The 17456-nt window shown below is 35.7% G+C and overlaps 1 long non-coding RNA gene and 4 pseudogenes across 5 annotated transcripts; 1 reads left to right on the top strand and 4 right to left on the bottom strand.

Annotated features, from left to right (window-relative positions):
• Positions 1-1821: 1821 nt before the first annotated feature.
• Positions 1822-3432, bottom strand: AT3G29660 (annotated as a pseudogene; the record flags this gene model as incomplete). The annotated part of the gene is made up of 5 exons: positions 1822-2225; positions 2302-2504; positions 2671-2935; positions 3051-3226; positions 3302-3432.
• A 1082-nt stretch (positions 3433-4514) lies between these two features.
• Positions 4515-8130, bottom strand: AT3G29650 (annotated as a pseudogene; the record flags this gene model as incomplete). Its single annotated transcript has 1 exon — positions 4515-8130.
• A 59-nt stretch (positions 8131-8189) lies between these two features.
• AT3G29648 lies at positions 8190-11020 on the bottom strand (annotated as a pseudogene; the record flags this gene model as incomplete). The annotated part of the gene is made up of 1 exon: positions 8190-11020.
• Positions 11021-15445: 4425 nt separating this feature from the next.
• Positions 15446-15866, top strand: AT3G05945. Its single transcript, NR_141215.1, has one exon. It is a non-coding gene; the product is annotated as an other RNA (long non-coding RNA).
• A 1046-nt stretch (positions 15867-16912) lies between these two features.
• Positions 16913-17437, bottom strand: AT3G29647 (annotated as a pseudogene; the record flags this gene model as incomplete). Its single annotated transcript has 1 exon — positions 16913-17437.
• Between the last annotated feature and the right edge of the window lie 19 nt (positions 17438-17456).

Below are 17456 nucleotides of genomic sequence, written 5' to 3'. Positions count from 1 at the left end.
ATCTCTCATATTTTCAAGCTTTTAGAAAACCGTCTATTATAGTGATGGTGGGATTAACTTGCACCACTCTCACGTATGAGGTACGTTGTTATAAATTGCTTCGGAGTTTAGACAGCTTCGTGTATGAGATAGCTGGGTTTTTTTTTAACGATTTTTATAGGTTAAACGAAGTAGTTCGTAAGAGATATTATTTTTGACTAATGATAGAATAAATGATGGAGTTGAAGAATCGGTTCGCAAGACATAAAACCGGCTCAGGAGACTAAACCGCAAAGATAGCAACAATTATAGTCGCTGCAATTGATCGATGAATATAACAGCAGACAAACGAACAATGTAATTTGTCGCTGGTTAATATGGCTGAGTCTAGCGACAGACAAACGAATAAAATAAATATGTATTGAAAATTCGTCAACTAAGATTAATATTATATGTAATCTCAAATAATTTACAAGGTGCTGTTAATTTCTGCCATATTATTACTTTCAACTAATGTTTATTTAGTCTAGCTTATGTTACCAAATACATGATTTGTAGAGAAGAAACCTAAAGTGATTTTATATGGCCTGTTAAAATATTCTAGCCAACAACCAAAAGCTAAATATGGCCTGTTAAAATATTCTAGCCGACAACCAAAGAATATTCGTGTTGATGATGGTATCTACCACCACCAGTAAGATAGTAACCAATGGCAAGACCGTGCGACTTCTGTTTCCAGCCAAACAATAAACACGTTGGTTTTTATTGTTAAAAAGACAATTTTATAATATATAAGTTGATTTTTCAATAACATAAAATATAAAATTGGAGATTTGTATGTCCGTACGTAGCCCGGATTATTTTACAGTACATTTATACTTTTTTTATTTTTTTGGGGATTACGTGGGCTTTTTCGCAAATTAAGAAAAGATCATATAGGTCGGCAACAAAAAACCTTATGTCTAAGTATGAAAATATATGAGGATTGTTTATTTCAAAAACTTTCCGACACCCGAGTCACTAAATTTGACTATAAGAAAATTAGTGTTTCAGTTTATCAATATTTTTAATAGATTTATGAAATTATTTCAGGAAAAATATAACCAATATAGTTAAACTAAAACCCATGTCTTTCTAACATTTTCTTTCAACTAGAAGTCGATCTATCAGCTCTTTTATTAATATGATTCAGATTGTATTTTGACACATCATCTATATGGGATGTGGACTTAGTTCTAGGTTTGGGATGAGTTGGACATAGCAACTTTTTGTTGGAATTTGGATTTGAAATCCAAATTTTTTTAAAAAGATAAATGCAAAAATGATATACGTAAAAACACTACCGTTGGCGGATCCAGGAAAGTTTTTAATATGGAGCACAAATAAACAATATTAAATTTAAATAAAAAATATGAAAAAATGCTTTACATGTGGTAACAAAATTGTGACATTCTCTTTATGTATGTGGCTACTGTTGGATTATACTAACATAATTCAGCTTTTTTTACAGGCTTCTCAATCAGCTTCACAGCTTTTTCAACCTGAACCAAGTCAAGATTCACTCACTCAAGTTTGATCTCTATGTAATAGCTTAGTAGGGCTAGTATGGCACTTCTTTTATCTCGGATGTTATGAACCTTAGTTCTTTTGTATTCTCAGATATTATGGGTACTTGTTTTGACTCTTATGTATCCTTGGCTGTTATGTACTACTTTTGAATATTGTATTTATTTTGTTATTGCATCTTTTGTGGATTAATGTTCATAGTTGTATGCCAAACAAAAGGACAACAAGAGATGAAAACCGAGACATAAACATTCATCGAAACAACATACCATTCTTAAACATCCGAACAAAATACCTTAATCATAAAAGTCAAACAAAGTAACAAACAAGAGTAACAACACAAAGCATCCTAACACTACTTTGTTCAATCTAAACCGAGACATAAACATTCATCCGACTAATTTGCTCAATCCAATCATGATCATACATCCTATCACTACGACGATCATCATCTTCTTATTGCCTTCTTTTGATTCAGCCAAAGCATCGTCCACTTTCTCAAATAACTCATTCTCAATCTTCATTTGGACTTTCTCACAAACCATTTTCTCAAACTCCAAACTCTGTGTTCTAAGCTCTCTCACTTGTTGTTCAACTTCCCCAATCTTTGCATTAAACTTGTCTAAATCATTGATCAAAGCTTCATCAACCCACTTGAAAGTGTGTTCATCATTCCTTAGCTATCAATGAACAATAAAATTCATAAGTAAAAAAATCTAATTCAGCTTAAACATTGATGAATATCAATGAAATTACCTTGTTTGTTGCAGCAAAACCACAACGAAAGTATCTTCTTTAAGGATTCGTATCGGATTTGGATGTTAGGGCAACAATTCCTTCCCTACACCAACATCTTTTTGGCATTCTGTCGACTCTTCCTCTTCCACGAGAACTTGTAGATCCCGTCAAACTAGTAGATAGATTGCTCATCGAAATTGAATTCGAGTTTTCTAATCGAACTGAAGGGAATTAAAATTTTGATGTTTCAGGGTTCTTAGATGGGAATTTATCGAGCAATGATTTTAAAAATTTGGGGATGAATATTGGGTCTGGTTTTTAAAAGGAATAAGATATATTTTTGGTTTACTTATGACCAGTATTTCGTTTTCTATAGGGTTTACTCACCAAACCAAGAAAACACAGTCTCGGGGACATTAAGCTGTAGAACTTTGATTTGGTGGGGAAATCAGCATTTAACTTCCAACTCATGGGTAAATAGACCGAGGTGAAAGAACATGCTCTATCTGGCGTGATGTCCATAGTTCTCGGCGGGAAATAGAGCGTTTTTCCCAAATGTAGAGACTTACACTATTGCTCTGCGTTCATTGAACAACTCCTTCACATTGCCTCATGTATCACTGAGTTGCAACTTCTTTCTGTCATGCTCCAGCTATGATAGAACAAAACAATATTAATGTCAAATGAAACGCAAATACTACAACTACTACAGTCATTACTTGATCATTGACAACAAGGTTAATTATATATGTTTATCAGAATCTAACCATAGACAGGAGCGTGAACTTGCTGTAGAAATTCAAGCATAATAAGGTAGAGCGAATCCGCAGCTTGTGTGAAGCATATGTCATGAGCAGATAATGTGCTCTCAAGGTCTTGAAATATGAAAGTAATTCATAAGAGGAACTTGCAGACATTAGAGTTGAATAAGCGTTGCCTCCAGCTGTGACACAACAAAATTGTATTAAGATTATATGAAACACAAATTCCAAATTAACTACTTGGTATTGACACTTACCACACAGTCTTTACTCGATCATTGACATCACAGTTTCCTCCGAAGACATAATCACTGTGATAAGGGCTATGAACAAACACTTCTCCCAAGCAAGCATGTAATCCAGCATCACATAACATTTGATGTAGCATTTGTTTTCAATTGTTTATGGAACCATAATTTGCAATTAATCAACTCACCAAGAATACACACAATTGCTTAATCTAAGCTAACAAGATGATTTTAAGTATTCTAAATCTTAGTAACAATGCATTATCAAGCAAACAATGCAAAACAAGATAAAAGAAAGCAAGAAACAAAAGACTAACAAGTTTCAAATGTAAACAAAGCGGAAAATTAACAAATTACTAAGTGATAACTAAAGACGAATTCTCGGGTTAAGGTAATCGATTAGAAATGATAAAGAGATGGAGCATCAAACAACTTCTAACAAGCAATGATCCTTAGGCCATAGAACACTAAGCAAGACTAACATATTTCCATGATATTAATCCCTTTACTAATCAATCTATCATCAACAATTTCCAAAGGCAATCAGTTGATCAATAAGCATAAATAACAAGTCTATCTAGCCATTAATCACCCTAATCAACAATTTCCAAAGGTAAGGTATGAAAATCACTTAAAGATTTTGGTTCGGGAAATTCATCGAACACCTTCCGGGCATGAAATTCCTAGTGTCTAAATCAACATGATCAAGGTTGATCTATCCTTAAAAGCAACCAATAAACAAGGATCTTAAGTAATCCACTACAGGAAAAACGAGAATTAATAACATCTGAATAACGCTATCGTATAAATAGATAGCGTTAATAAAAACGCTATCTCATCAACCGCGATAATAGGTCGAACACTTTATATAGCGCTTTTTGTTTATGCTATCTTAAAATTATCTTTAATAGCGTTTATTTGTTTGCTACTGTAGATTTTATAATAGCACTATTGTTTTGTTATTAATAATTCATAAATAGCGTTAGTGAAATGTTACTATATATCTCACTGAATTCTGGAAATATATAAAATTTAATTTCGTTTTACGAATTAATAATTTCAATTTCAGAAATAATTGTTGTGACAGGTCAACCAAATTGTAAAAATCAATTTGAAAAGAAATTAAATTTCATAAAATCAATAAAACATCTAAAATTCATACAATCTTTGTTTGTGATAAAAAAGTAAAAAAATTACATCAAGTTCAGCAAGTTCAGAGTAACATGAGTCTGTCATTAGGCCAAGCTACAATAGTGCCTATTGCATCGGAAATGAATTGAATTTCTGAATTTGGCCTCCACACTTTTGCATCTCCAATCTTTGAAACTTCGACCCATACCTTGCTAGCATTCTGACCTAAGGGGACATGGTGGACAACATCTGCAGGTTTAGATGAACAAACCTTGCCTTCTGCAACTCTTTGGCTAAAGTTATTGATATCCAGCAAAATACACTTCTGTTTCCCACCATTGATGTTACCCGAAGTGTTACTTAGAGTCTGTCAATTTAAAATTTGAATGTATATATGTATTAGAGCAGTTCTCACCATTGCAGCTACTCAACTGTATCTAAACAAATTCACAGAAGATGAAATATCATACCGTTGATGATGGTCTGGTAGGTGATTCCTGTAGTGGTGATGGTCTGTTAGCTGATTCATGTACCGACGATGAACTTATAAATTGTATCTTCTGAATAGGCCAGACGATGTTCTCATTAAGTGCTTCACTCATCATTGACATTTCAATACTTGGTCTCCACAAAAAAGCATCGCCTTTAATTACCAGATCAACTTTAACAACTGCAACATTCAGACCTAGTTGAGTATTGTTCACCATTTCTTTTGGATCAGTTGAACATAATATACCTTCAGCTATAACTTCATCAAAAGTCCAATCAATAATGCGAACTCTATCTGTTGATGTATCCTATGTAATCAGGCATATATATCAGCAAAGTTCCACTTAAGTTCCACATTTAAGAATAAATCAAGTTAGAAGTTAGAAAGTACCGTGGAGCTAGCAGTCTTATTTTCAGTTGTGTGCTCATCATTGTCCAATATCACCTTATCAGCTGGCCATGCAATTTTACTCCCCAAAGCTTGCCCAAGTGAGCAAATGGTTGGTGTAGGTCTCCAGACATATGCATCTTCGACTAGGACAGACCTCACAATAATAGCTGCTGCGTTTGGACCAAGTCTTATACGACCAATCTTGTAAGTTTGTTCAATTAGCAGAATTCTCCTTCTCCAACAACAACTTCAGTAGACGCATTCCAATCCAGTAGCTGACATCTAACTACTTTACTATACTAGTTGCTTCTGATTTTGAGTGACTATCTGTTGGAAACTGTGAAGAACAAAAAAGGGCATCAGTAAAATAAAGACTACATCACTATCATAACAGAGGTGAGAAACATACATTTTTGCCAGCTAAGTCATGAACGACATTCTGCAAGTCTTCAAGTTTGCTGATCAATTCAGCTTGTTTAGCTTCAAGCTGCTGCACATGTGAATCTCTAACTTGCATGAAAGCTAGCTTAGAAAAAGTAACCCCTCTGCCCATCCCTCTGACTCTCCCGGGTTTGTCCTTTCCTAATACTTGACTAACAACATCTTCTCTAATATTAGTATTAGATGTGGAGTCCATTTCACTGTCAATTGACTTTATTTTTTCCTGAAACAAAACACAAATCTTGATAAACAAATTGATCAAGAAAATGATAATAGAATAAAGGACAACTTCTTACAATGGTCTCTTCAAACTCTGGCTTCACAGGTCTCCCATCAGAATGTGTGTGTCCTGCTACCCAAACCTTGCTTCTTGTCACCTTCCTTGGGTCTAAACTCGTTTTTTTCGACGACCAAATATTAATTTAAATAGCAGCAGAACTCACTATTGTTTTCAAGGAGATATTCGTAACCAAAAACTATATAAACTTACCATCTCTTGAGCCAGGCGAATCATTCCTTTTCGACTGGTAGTATGTGGAATTTGTGCCCTCCTTAATTGCCTAAATTTGTCACTTTGTACCTACAAATCAAACCCAATGCAACATTATTAACATTTTCTTGTAAATTTACTTTAGAAAATCAAATTTCACAATGAATACAACCTTAAAAGTGCTGCTAGTCCTACTCTTCACCCAATTGCTCCAAACTGCGACATATGGGATGTTGCTTGGTCTTAGCTCAAGTACTCTAAGCTTTGTCTTTGCAGCTTTAACCTTTGAGAGAATCTTAGATTTATGGGACCTCCACAAACAACCCATCTGCCTAAAAATAGCTTGTTTTTGCCATTCTTCTTGCAGATTAAACCTCCCCTACATAAGTTTAGATTGTTAACTAAGAGTCACAAGGGAACGTTCTGGTAAACTAAATAAATTGTTATACATACCTGAATTTCCTCCCAAAGTGCGTGTCTTGTAAGTTCATCAAGGTGCTTCCAATCATCAAGTATCACAAGTACATGCTCCCTGACTAGTGCACCAAGAAAGGACGACAGTTTGACTGAACCATTCCCAAAGTGTTCACCCAATTCTGTAAATTCAACATCGACCTTATCATCTAGATGTTTAGCCAGTTTACGCATCTTAGATGGACCTCTAGTTCTCTATTTGTTAGTCCCTGACTGATGGGATTGTGCTTCTTCACTCTGGTTTGAAACTCTAGTTGTGTCTTCTTCGATTGGCTCCTGAATGCTCTCATGCTGTGCATTATCATCAGCAGGTAAATCCTGATTGCTTTCATTAAGGTCTGCATCTTCTTCATTAAGGTCTGAAACTTGCTCATCTCCCTCATCAACACTCAACTCATTGTTTTCCTCTCTCACAGGCTTAAGAGGACTCGCTTGCTTCTTGTTTTTCCTAACTTTTCTTACTTCAAAAGGACTCACCTCAAGTCCCTGTTGACGCTTACTGCGACGTGGTTTGGTGTTAGCTTGACTTGACATCATTCTGGTTCCCCTGCAACAAGATCAATTTTTAAAAAGTGATTAAAAATGACAAGTCAACAACTATTCTAATACTAAGAGCCCTTCACAATCATCTCTAGCACAAAAACTTTCATCATCTGAAGATTGATTTCCCATGTCTTCTATTGGGTGGACTAACAACTGACTAACACTCTCCTCTTCTGTCTCTAATTCATGATACCCTCTTGGTGGCGCCTTCATAACAACATACCACTGACTCAAGTCACTTTCTCTAGAATAGAAAACTTGTTTTGCTTGTGATGCCAGGATGTAAGGATCTTGCAGAAACGCAGCTTGACTCAAATGAAGATTCACAAGTGTAAATCCATCTTCTTCTTTCACACCATTCCCTTTGTTGGCCCAACTACAATTGAAAATGGGAATCTGGAACATGTGGTAGTCCAACATTATGATATCCTTAATCACTCCGTAAAATGCTACTATGTCTGCTTGGTGTCTAGTATCTTTGGCACTTGATCTACACATACTGAAAGCTTCATATGTTAAACCACTGTTTTGAGTCTTTCGCCTTACATCCTCTGTGTGGAACCGATTACCATTTATAATATAGCCCTTATAGGTCTGAGCAACAAGTCTTGGACCAAATGCAAGCCATCTCAGCTTTGTAGAATGCTCCTTTGAATTAGTAGGTATCTAACAGGAAAACAGTACAAAATACTAATCAATGACACATAAAGTCTCTTTTATCAACAGACCAAACATTCTCTAATCGATGACAACATTACCTTCTCTTTGATCCACTGAGGAAACCTGTCGTTATGAAGTTTCCATAACAAAGTTTCGTTTTTAGAGCATCTAGCATCGACTGCTTGCAATTCCTCTAGATGCATCTTGCAGTAACAAGGTCTGTAAGTTGATTATACAAGTTAAGCTGAACAAACTGACAAGAATGAAGATAGAACTTACTCAATATATGGATCTACTATTGCCATGTTCATTAAAACATATCGATGTGCAATATCTCTCTCTCTCTCTGTTAGAGTAACTTCAGTAGCCTTATTCAGCGGTCGACCCTCTAGGATATTCTCATCTGTTTCAAGGTCTTCATTTTGATTGACTTCTTCTTGGGGTGGTAATGAATTCTGAAGAAACTCAGTACAGAATGCTATGCATTCTCCAGCCAAATACCCCTCAGCCATACATGCCTCTGGCCTAGCATAGTTTTTAACATATGCTTTCAGTGTTTTCATGTACCTGACATCATCATTCAAAACAGTACAAATAAAGTTAAGTGGTTTTCACTTTTAAAATTGAGACAGACCAAACAAAGCTTCAAGAAAATGTACCTTTCAAATGGATACATCCAACGAAAATGAACAGGGCCACCCAATCGTGCTTCCCTTGCTAAATGTATGGGAAGGTGGAACATAATATCGAAAAGTGAAGGAGGAAAGAACCTCTCCATTTCACACATTGTCTCAACAACTTCAGCTTCTAATGCAAGAAGCTTCTCTGGATCAAGGACACGCTGACACAGTCTACTGAAGTAATTGCATAGACGGGTAACTGCAATTCTGGGGCCTTTAGGCAGAAACCCTTGCAACGCCACATGCAAGAGATTTTGCATAAGTACATGATGATCGTGTGACTTCAGGCCACCAATTATTGGAGGATCTACTGAAACACAATTTGAGATATTAGCGCAATAACCATCAGGCCCTCTGAATTTAGCTAGCCTACTGCAAAAACCCTTTTTCTATGTCTTAGATAACCAATAAGCTGCAGGATGCAAGTAAGTCTTCTTTCCTCTTACCTCTGTGTGTAAGTGTGATCGAATTCCTATGTCTTCCAAATCCTTCCTTGCCTTCATCCATCTTTGGATTTAGAACTTTGCATTAGAGTGGACAATAATGCATCAAAGCAGTTCTTCTCCACATGCATCACATCTATGTTGTGACGGACTGACATATCCTGAAAAATAAGAAAAATAAGTTAGGACAAACAACAAAACTAGTTCACAAAGAAAACACTATACTTCTTCTGAATGAACTAAACCTTCCAGTATGCTAATTCATAGAGTATTGACCTCTTCTTCCACCGCCACTGATCTGTATATTCTTCATATTCTTCTTCTAAAACCAGATCCTCATCTCCCAAATCTGTTCTGCTCCTCTTTGTTTTCTTATCCAAAAGTCTTCCGAAATCATTTCTAAAGTCCTTAAGTGTCTCAAATATGTCAGATCCTGTCTGAATTCTATTCACAGTTCCATCCTCAACTGTGTTGTCAAACCAAGCCTTTTTCCTTCTGTAGGGATGTCCTGGCCTTAGTCGCTTCCTGTTTCCCAAATAAACATGCTTCCGACTAAACTTTAGCCACCTATGTGGTGTATCTTTGCCACAAACGTTACACGCCTGTTTCCCTTTAACCTTACAGCCAGCTAGAGTCCTTAAAGCCGGATAATCACTGATAGTCCACAATAATATAGCTTTAAGTCTAAAATTCTCCTTAGCATAAGAATCATAAACCTCAATTCCTTCTTTCCAAAGATCATTTAGATCATCTATAAGAGGTGCAAGATACACGTCTATGTTGTTACTCGGCGCAGTAGGTCCTGGAATGAGCATAGTTAACATGATGTTCTCAGCTTTCATACACTTAGTCGGACACATGTTATAGTTCACCAACATAACCGGCCATGTACTGTACTTCGTATTCTGCATTGAGAATGGATTCATCCCATCTGTGGAAAGCCCAAGACGAAGGTTCCTTAGTTCAGCTGGAAACTTTGGATATTTATCCCTCACCTGAAACCAAGTCAATGAATCAACTGGATGTCTCATTGACCCGTCTACACTTGCATTACTGAAATGCCAACGCAACTCCTCAGAAATTCTCTTTGATCTAAACATCCTCCTGAATCTATCCTTGATTGGAAAATACCGTAAAACCTTCGCTGGAATCCCTTTCTTTTCCTCTCCTGTGTGCTTATCCTTTTCCCATCTTGATGCACTACATCGTGGACAGCTTACTAACTGCTCATACTGCTTCCTATACAGAATGCAATCATTCTGGCATGCGTGAATCATTTCATAACCAAAACCAAATAGCTTCAAGAACTTCTTCATCTCATCTGTGGATTTTGGTAGAACATTATCCACGGGTAGCATGTCGTGCACTAATGACAAGAGCTGATCGAAGTAGTTCTCAGACATACCACTTTTAACCTTTATGCGATAGAGTGCCATGATTGCAGAAACTTTAGTATAGCTGGGACACGTCGAGTATAGAGGAGTTTCTGCATCAATCAGTTTCTGCCTAAACTCTTTGATTCTTCTTTACTCTCAACATGAGAACCCTGATCACCACTCTCAGTCTGAGACTGCAGATTTTCTTCTCCCTGATAAAATGCAGTCCTAATCAAGTCATAAGCCTCAAACTCAGAAGTCTGAACATCAGTCCGCTGATGATCCCTGATATCTCCATGTTTGCTCCAACAAGTATTCATCTTATACTCTTGATCCATACCTCTAATCACCAAATGATCTACTACTGTCCCTAATGGTTGATGGCAAACATTCCGGCAATCACTGCAGGGACATAAAATATCCTCAGGATTACCCAATCTCCTGGCTGGCGCCTCAACAAAATTATTAGCTCCTTCTCCATATTCAGGGCTAGCCCTGTTAGTCAATAAAATTAACAAATTAACTCCAATATAATCACTGTAAGTATAAGAGAACAACGTAAATAACAATCATAAGCTTACCTTGGCAGCCAAACCCAAGACTTCTCCATATTAAAACAATAACTCCAAAGCTCGACCAGCAGTTAAACACACAAGTATTAGAGTTACTCTATATGTCAGACACCAACCATGAGGATCAAATAAAGGTAATCACACAAAGAGAAACCAAATACCTGCACAGAAGAAGAATCTATGAGGGATCTTGTGAATTGTAAAACCCGAGACTGCAAAAAAACACAAACTTTTATTCCATGAATCGCAATACAGCTGAGTTAAGAGAAGAACTAAACCACTCAACCATTACCTGCTAGTGCTAGTCCTTCGTCTATGCGAAACTCGAACTGCAGAAAACAAGACATGAATCAAACCACTAAAATAAAGACAACACAAGAATCAAACCAAAAACAAGACATCATAATCGACTATAACTATTCGTGCTGTACAATTTATAGATCTAAAAATCCAAATACAAATCGAAACAATAACAATTTTGATGAAGCAAAACCCTAAATACTGGTGTCAGTTTCAGACAATGTTCGGCGAATGTGAGTTGCCAAGACCCCTAATCGAAACATCAAAGAAAGAATTTCAAAGCCTAGTGAACTAAATCGAGAACCCAAATCGATTCAATTAAAAAGAAGCAAAATTGTGACAAATCAAAACCCCAAACTCTTAAAACTTCAATTGAAACAAAACAAAACAAGATCTAAACCCCAAAATCATACATGCATTAACCCTAAAAATTACAACCTTGAAGCGGACGAAGACGATGGATGGGATTTGTGGTCGAGTACGAATTTCGACGAGAGAGCAAGAGTGAAGATAGATGCGACAATCTCAGATGGTAAGGAAGAGTGAAGATAGAACCTCTTAATTTTTTAGCAGTGAAGAAGTTCAAGAGCTAGAGAGAGATGAAAAGGAGAAGAACAGTCAAAGGAGAAGAACAGTCGAGGAAAATTATTTTTGGAGCCTAAGTCTTTGGTCAAAGGCTTTTTGGAGCCCAAAATTTTTTAGTTCCCGCTTATGATTCCGTAGCGTTTTAATATGGATCTGCAATCAAAACTCTTATATACCAACTTTAATAAACACGTTTTTTAGTAAAAACCTTTCATAGCGTTTTATAAATTCTAAACGCTATCTAAAAATCAGTGGTTACTCATTAATAGCAATACTACATAAAACGCTATAACTCAGTGCTATTAATACTCACTTTTCTTGTAGTGATCTAGCCCTAAACTCCATAACCCAACATCTAAATCATCCTAATCTACCCTAACCAAAGAACTCTAAATGACTACTCACTCATGATCATGAAAGCACAAAGGAATAGGTTTGGTCTTTGTGTAATCATAATTAGAGAAGGTAGATAAGAGATTTAAAAGGTAAACTTTGATTCAAAACGCAACTAACCAAGATTCATACAAAAACTTAAGATAAAGAACCTTAAAAGAAGTTTTGATCTCTAAAACAAAAGCTCGCCTCTCTAAAACTAGGTTAAGAGTATTTATAGTAATGAGAAAATAAACCGGATCAACACGGAACAAATCGGATTTTGACCCGGTTTAGGAAAGCAAGCGACCAAGCAATAGATCACTTGGTAGATTCAAATATCGTCCCCATCATTAATCCTTGACCAATCGACCACGCAATCGACCACTTTGGTAGATTCAAATTTCCTCCATAGCTCTGGTCCTGACCAATCGACCACGCAATCGACCACTTTGGTAGATTTAAATTTTCTTCGTAGCTCTGGTCCTGACCAATCGACCACGCAATCGACCACGCAATCGACCACTTGGTCTATTGTCCTCCTAGCTTCTCCTCCTTGGTCACTTTACATTGTCTTAGCTCATTTGTTTGCTCCATTTGCTGCATTTTACTTTCAAAATTCTAAACTCCACTCATGTACCTAAGAAAACCAAATGCAAATGCAAATGCAATACTATATCCCAAAATATGAATGCAAAGCAACAAAAAATTAAGAGAAAAGAGGTTTTAAAACAACCAAAAACACTAGATATCAACATTCAATTCACATAGAGAACACAAGCAAGCATCAACAACCTAGGATCTTCCAATTCTGTGAATCATCCTACGAGAAATGTGTTCAAAACTAATCGATCATGATTCAACAAAACCATACCCTAATCTTCCACCACAAATCATCGTAGGATCTTCCAGTTCTGTAAATCATCCCTAGAGAAATGTGTTCAAAACTAATCGATCATGATTAAACAAAACCATACCCTAATCTTCCACCACATCATTAAAAATACTTGTAGAAACAGAGAATGACTTACACCACTTGGCGAGCGCATAGAGGCGTAGCATCCGTTGGTGATACTGATATTAGAAAGCTCTGTCGTCTTAAACTTGAGAGAAAGGAAAGATTCCCCTGCGTCTCGACCAACAAGAGCGGATAAATCCACCGTGTGTTTCCCCTAATTTTGCCATCGCCAATAAAGAAACAAAACTACCACCATTAGATTCAGAAACATAGGGTTTTTCTCCACGATTCGAAAGATTAGGATTTGAAATTGATGCGGGGGGTGGGGGGGTGTTGGGGAAGATAAGAGAAGAGAAGAGACAAAGGAGAATGTTAAAAAACCCGAAGAATAAACGATTTTTGGTAACCCGTCGGAAAATACAACAACGTCAGTAACCCGTCAGAAAATACAACAACGTCAGTAACCCATCGGAAATACTTCGTCGGGAATCCATCGGGAATAACGTTGTCGGGAAACCGTCGAAGAAGATACCGACCGATTTTTAACAACGTTCTGATGCAATGCCTGACAACAATATTCGTTAGAAAATAGTCGGAAACTATTTTCGACGAGGATCCGACGATCATTTCCGACTATGTTCCAACCAGTTTCGCAACCAATGTTATCGTTAGAAAAGCATAGAGAAATTATCGGGAAATATCTCGTCGGAAACCCGTTGGTAATTTGTAACACGTTTGCGTCGACATTCACATTTCCGACAAGATAGTCTCGACCATCTATGTCGTTAAAAATTCGTCGAATACGGCTGTTTCCGACGTTATTCCGACGATTTCGTCCGTCGGAAAGAGCTTATCTTCTTGTAGTGTCATATGGTTATTCTTACTTATCGGAAAATAAAATTATAATGGACCAAAGAATAAGTGTTACGGCCCAATAATAGATCTAGCGGGCCCAAATGATACGCCCATAGATTTGATTTGACAAGGTTTGACAAGGCTAGAACAGATGGTTAAAATATCTGTTCACAATGAGTGTGAGGCTAACCGGGTTTTGATTTGTGTTTGAACGAGATGGTTACCAATACGGTTTTCCAGAATTTATCATTCTGACCAAATTTATTTTGATCAGACCAGGAAGATGGTTCATACCATCAGCTTATCTTGACCGAGTATCTCAAAGGAATCCAGTCCAGGGCTAATGAACTCCTGGAGATCAATGAACCCATAAAATAAGTTTACAAATTTAGTTTTCTCTCTTTTATGGTGTGATTGATGATGATTTTGGATAGCTACTGTATAAGAATCTTCTTATTACTCAACCACAGATTACACGATACTAAACAATAAATCTAGAACATCGTCTTTATATCTACGCCCAGATATAGTTCACATTTGATATTTTAAAGTTTGTTAACTTAGTAAATTGTTTTAGTTTGTTTTTGTATACATTACAAAAACAAAATCATGGAATGTTGTATTAAACATTTTAATAAAGAAAATATATAAATATGTGAAGAAAACATATTTTTTACTGATTTAGTTATATCTATTTTTCACCTTTTCATTGTAATTTATATTTGAAATTTTAATTTTAATTTTAATTATTATTATTATTATTAATAGGAGGCATACTGAATTGTTGATTTGGGAGGATTTGTGTTTTAAAAAACTATCACCCCTTATTGCACCAATGATTTTCTCAAATGTATTATAATTATACCGTTCCAAATTTCATTTGTTAAAATCATTCTAAATCTATGTTTATTTTCTTTTCTTTTTTTTGTCGTAATGCCAAATCTATGGTTCTTTGATTAAACATTTATAAAAATATTTTTAAATCTCTCGTTATTGCAAATTGGGATGTTGTAGTAAAATTGTATATCATATGATTTGAGAGACAATTTACAGTGAAACATTGTGGGTATATATTTGGAGGAATTTTAAAATTTAACATTTTTCCAGTTTACAAACACCTATTTCTTATTTATTATTTATCACTAATCTATTTAGAACCCTAAAAAATAGACAATTTGAGAACATCAATAATCTAATAATGTTGATAAGACTAGCCTATTTCTAAATCTCCAAAGAACCACCAATAGTCTAATAATCTTGAGAGTTTGTTTGGAAATTACAGCATAGGACATCAATTTTCTTTTTAGTATCACATCCACAAACTTGGTTGCTTGTTTTTTATGATTATAACCTGAATAGACTGTGAAGTTTGTCGAGCTGCTCGGAAAATACTTTGTCATCTTGACCTGAAATAACTGAGGATTGTTTATTCCAAAAAATTGCCTGACACTTTTCTTTTCTTTTCGTCAAACTTCATTTCATTAAAGAGCCCAAAGGGCATTACACATAAAGTACAAGACCCATTTAAATATTTAATATAAACCAAAGACACAGATTAAAGCTTATATCAATACAGCTCATAGACACATGTCTTAACAAAAGATAAACACGGGCACGTGGCAGGTCTGGAGAAAAGTTGTTTCTTCATTAACTCCATTGTCGTCGGGGAATTACTTCCAGTCACCGGCATATTTCTTTACCTTCCAGTTCTTCATCATCTTCGAACAGCTTCTACCAGATTAAGCCTTTCTTTTTACCAATCGCCTTTTGCAATGAACATTGGAAGTAATTGACTTGATTTACTTTGCTCATCGGATTTCTTCTTTAACCGCTAAAAATCGAAGCAGTCTTCAGAGAAACTATCAAACACGACAGGGACTCCAAATCTACATACTCCAATTCAATCAACTACAACCACTTGAAATCAAACGACCAAAGTGAACAATCGCTTAATTTAATCCCATATGGGCAAGCGAGGATTTACCAACAATTGGACGAAGAATCAAGTACACAGCTAACAAAGACCCATCAAACCACAATGATTTAACACTTCAACAACATAGAAGTGTTGATTTGAAGAACAGGCAAAAGGCTTTACAAAAAAACTACAAATCGAAACAAAGTATAGAAGAAAAACCGACAAGAAGTTTGAGATAGATCTGAAAAATAGTCAGAAAGCTAAAACATAAAACGAAATCTAAAGAGATCCGATGTTAATCGGATTAGCAAAAGATATGAACAAGATTCAAAGTTTTTTCTCTCTAAAAGATTTGAGAGAGTTAAGAGAGAGAAAACTTCTGACACTTAAGTCACTAAAGAGACTTTCAAGTATCTGATTGCTTTGCTTCTCTTTGTGATCCCAATCCTTCTCCTTAAGCTCCTATAAGCTCTGAAAATGTTCGACTGATGACTGGTCTGCTTCTCCTTTAATACTAGCAGATTTCTTTCCTTCTTTAATAGTGGCTGACTTCTATCCTTTCGCTTTTGCTGCCTTGACACCCGGAGGTCGACTTATTATTCCATCATCTTCAACATTGATTGGTTGGGAACTTGCATTACTGATATAACCCGATTTTCACCGATTTTAACTATGTTTTAGGTATAGGATTTTGAGTTTTTATGTTATTTCTCGAGTGTTTTTAGTGTTTTTCAGGTATTCTATTCAATGGGACAATAATAGAGATAAGGAGACATTTTGGAGCAAAAGCTAAGAAAAAGGAAGCTAAAGACGATTTTGGTTCAGGAATCAACGAGGAGTGTCGATCGATACACTCTTGGTGACTATGCAATACGTCGGACGATCGACAATAAGACATCAATCTATATCCACTTTAGTTATCATGATCCAACTCCATTTTCACATAATCATAAACTTGTCCAACTTCAAAGACATGTCTGTGTAAAACATGTAAAATAAAGTTTGGTATATACTCTTTATATGATAGAATGTTACTTACAAGTATCTCCGAGTGTCAAAATCAGTAAAAGTTGGATTAATGTAAAGTTTAATTGCAGTTATTACCTAAACAAAAAGAAAAAACAAAATGCAGTTTAATTGCATTCAAACATTGTTCACGAATGGAAAACTCTAACAAACTTACCATTGAACTCCGAGAATTTCAAGAAACGTATAACAATGAGGACTGGCTCATAGTTATAAGTCACATAAGTTATTTTCTTAAACCAGTTTGTGACGAAAAACTGACAAGAGCTACCATTTACAAAACAAGTTATAACCTTTCCCCTTCAACCACAAAATTTTAAAACATTTTATAAATAATGATGTTTTGGTCCAAAAAATACAAACTGAACATAAAATAATATAGCAAAGATAATGTAAACTTACATGTTATCAGTGATGTCAAAAGACACATATCTTGCTTCAAACTGTATTAAACAAACAA

Source organism: Arabidopsis thaliana, chromosome 3 (assembly GCF_000001735.4).
Source record: "Arabidopsis thaliana chromosome 3, partial sequence".
Classification (NCBI taxonomy): domain Eukaryota; kingdom Viridiplantae; phylum Streptophyta; class Magnoliopsida; order Brassicales; family Brassicaceae; genus Arabidopsis; species Arabidopsis thaliana.
The sequence above is the reverse complement of the archived record's forward strand: the minus strand, read 5'-3'. Positions and strand labels throughout refer to the sequence as shown.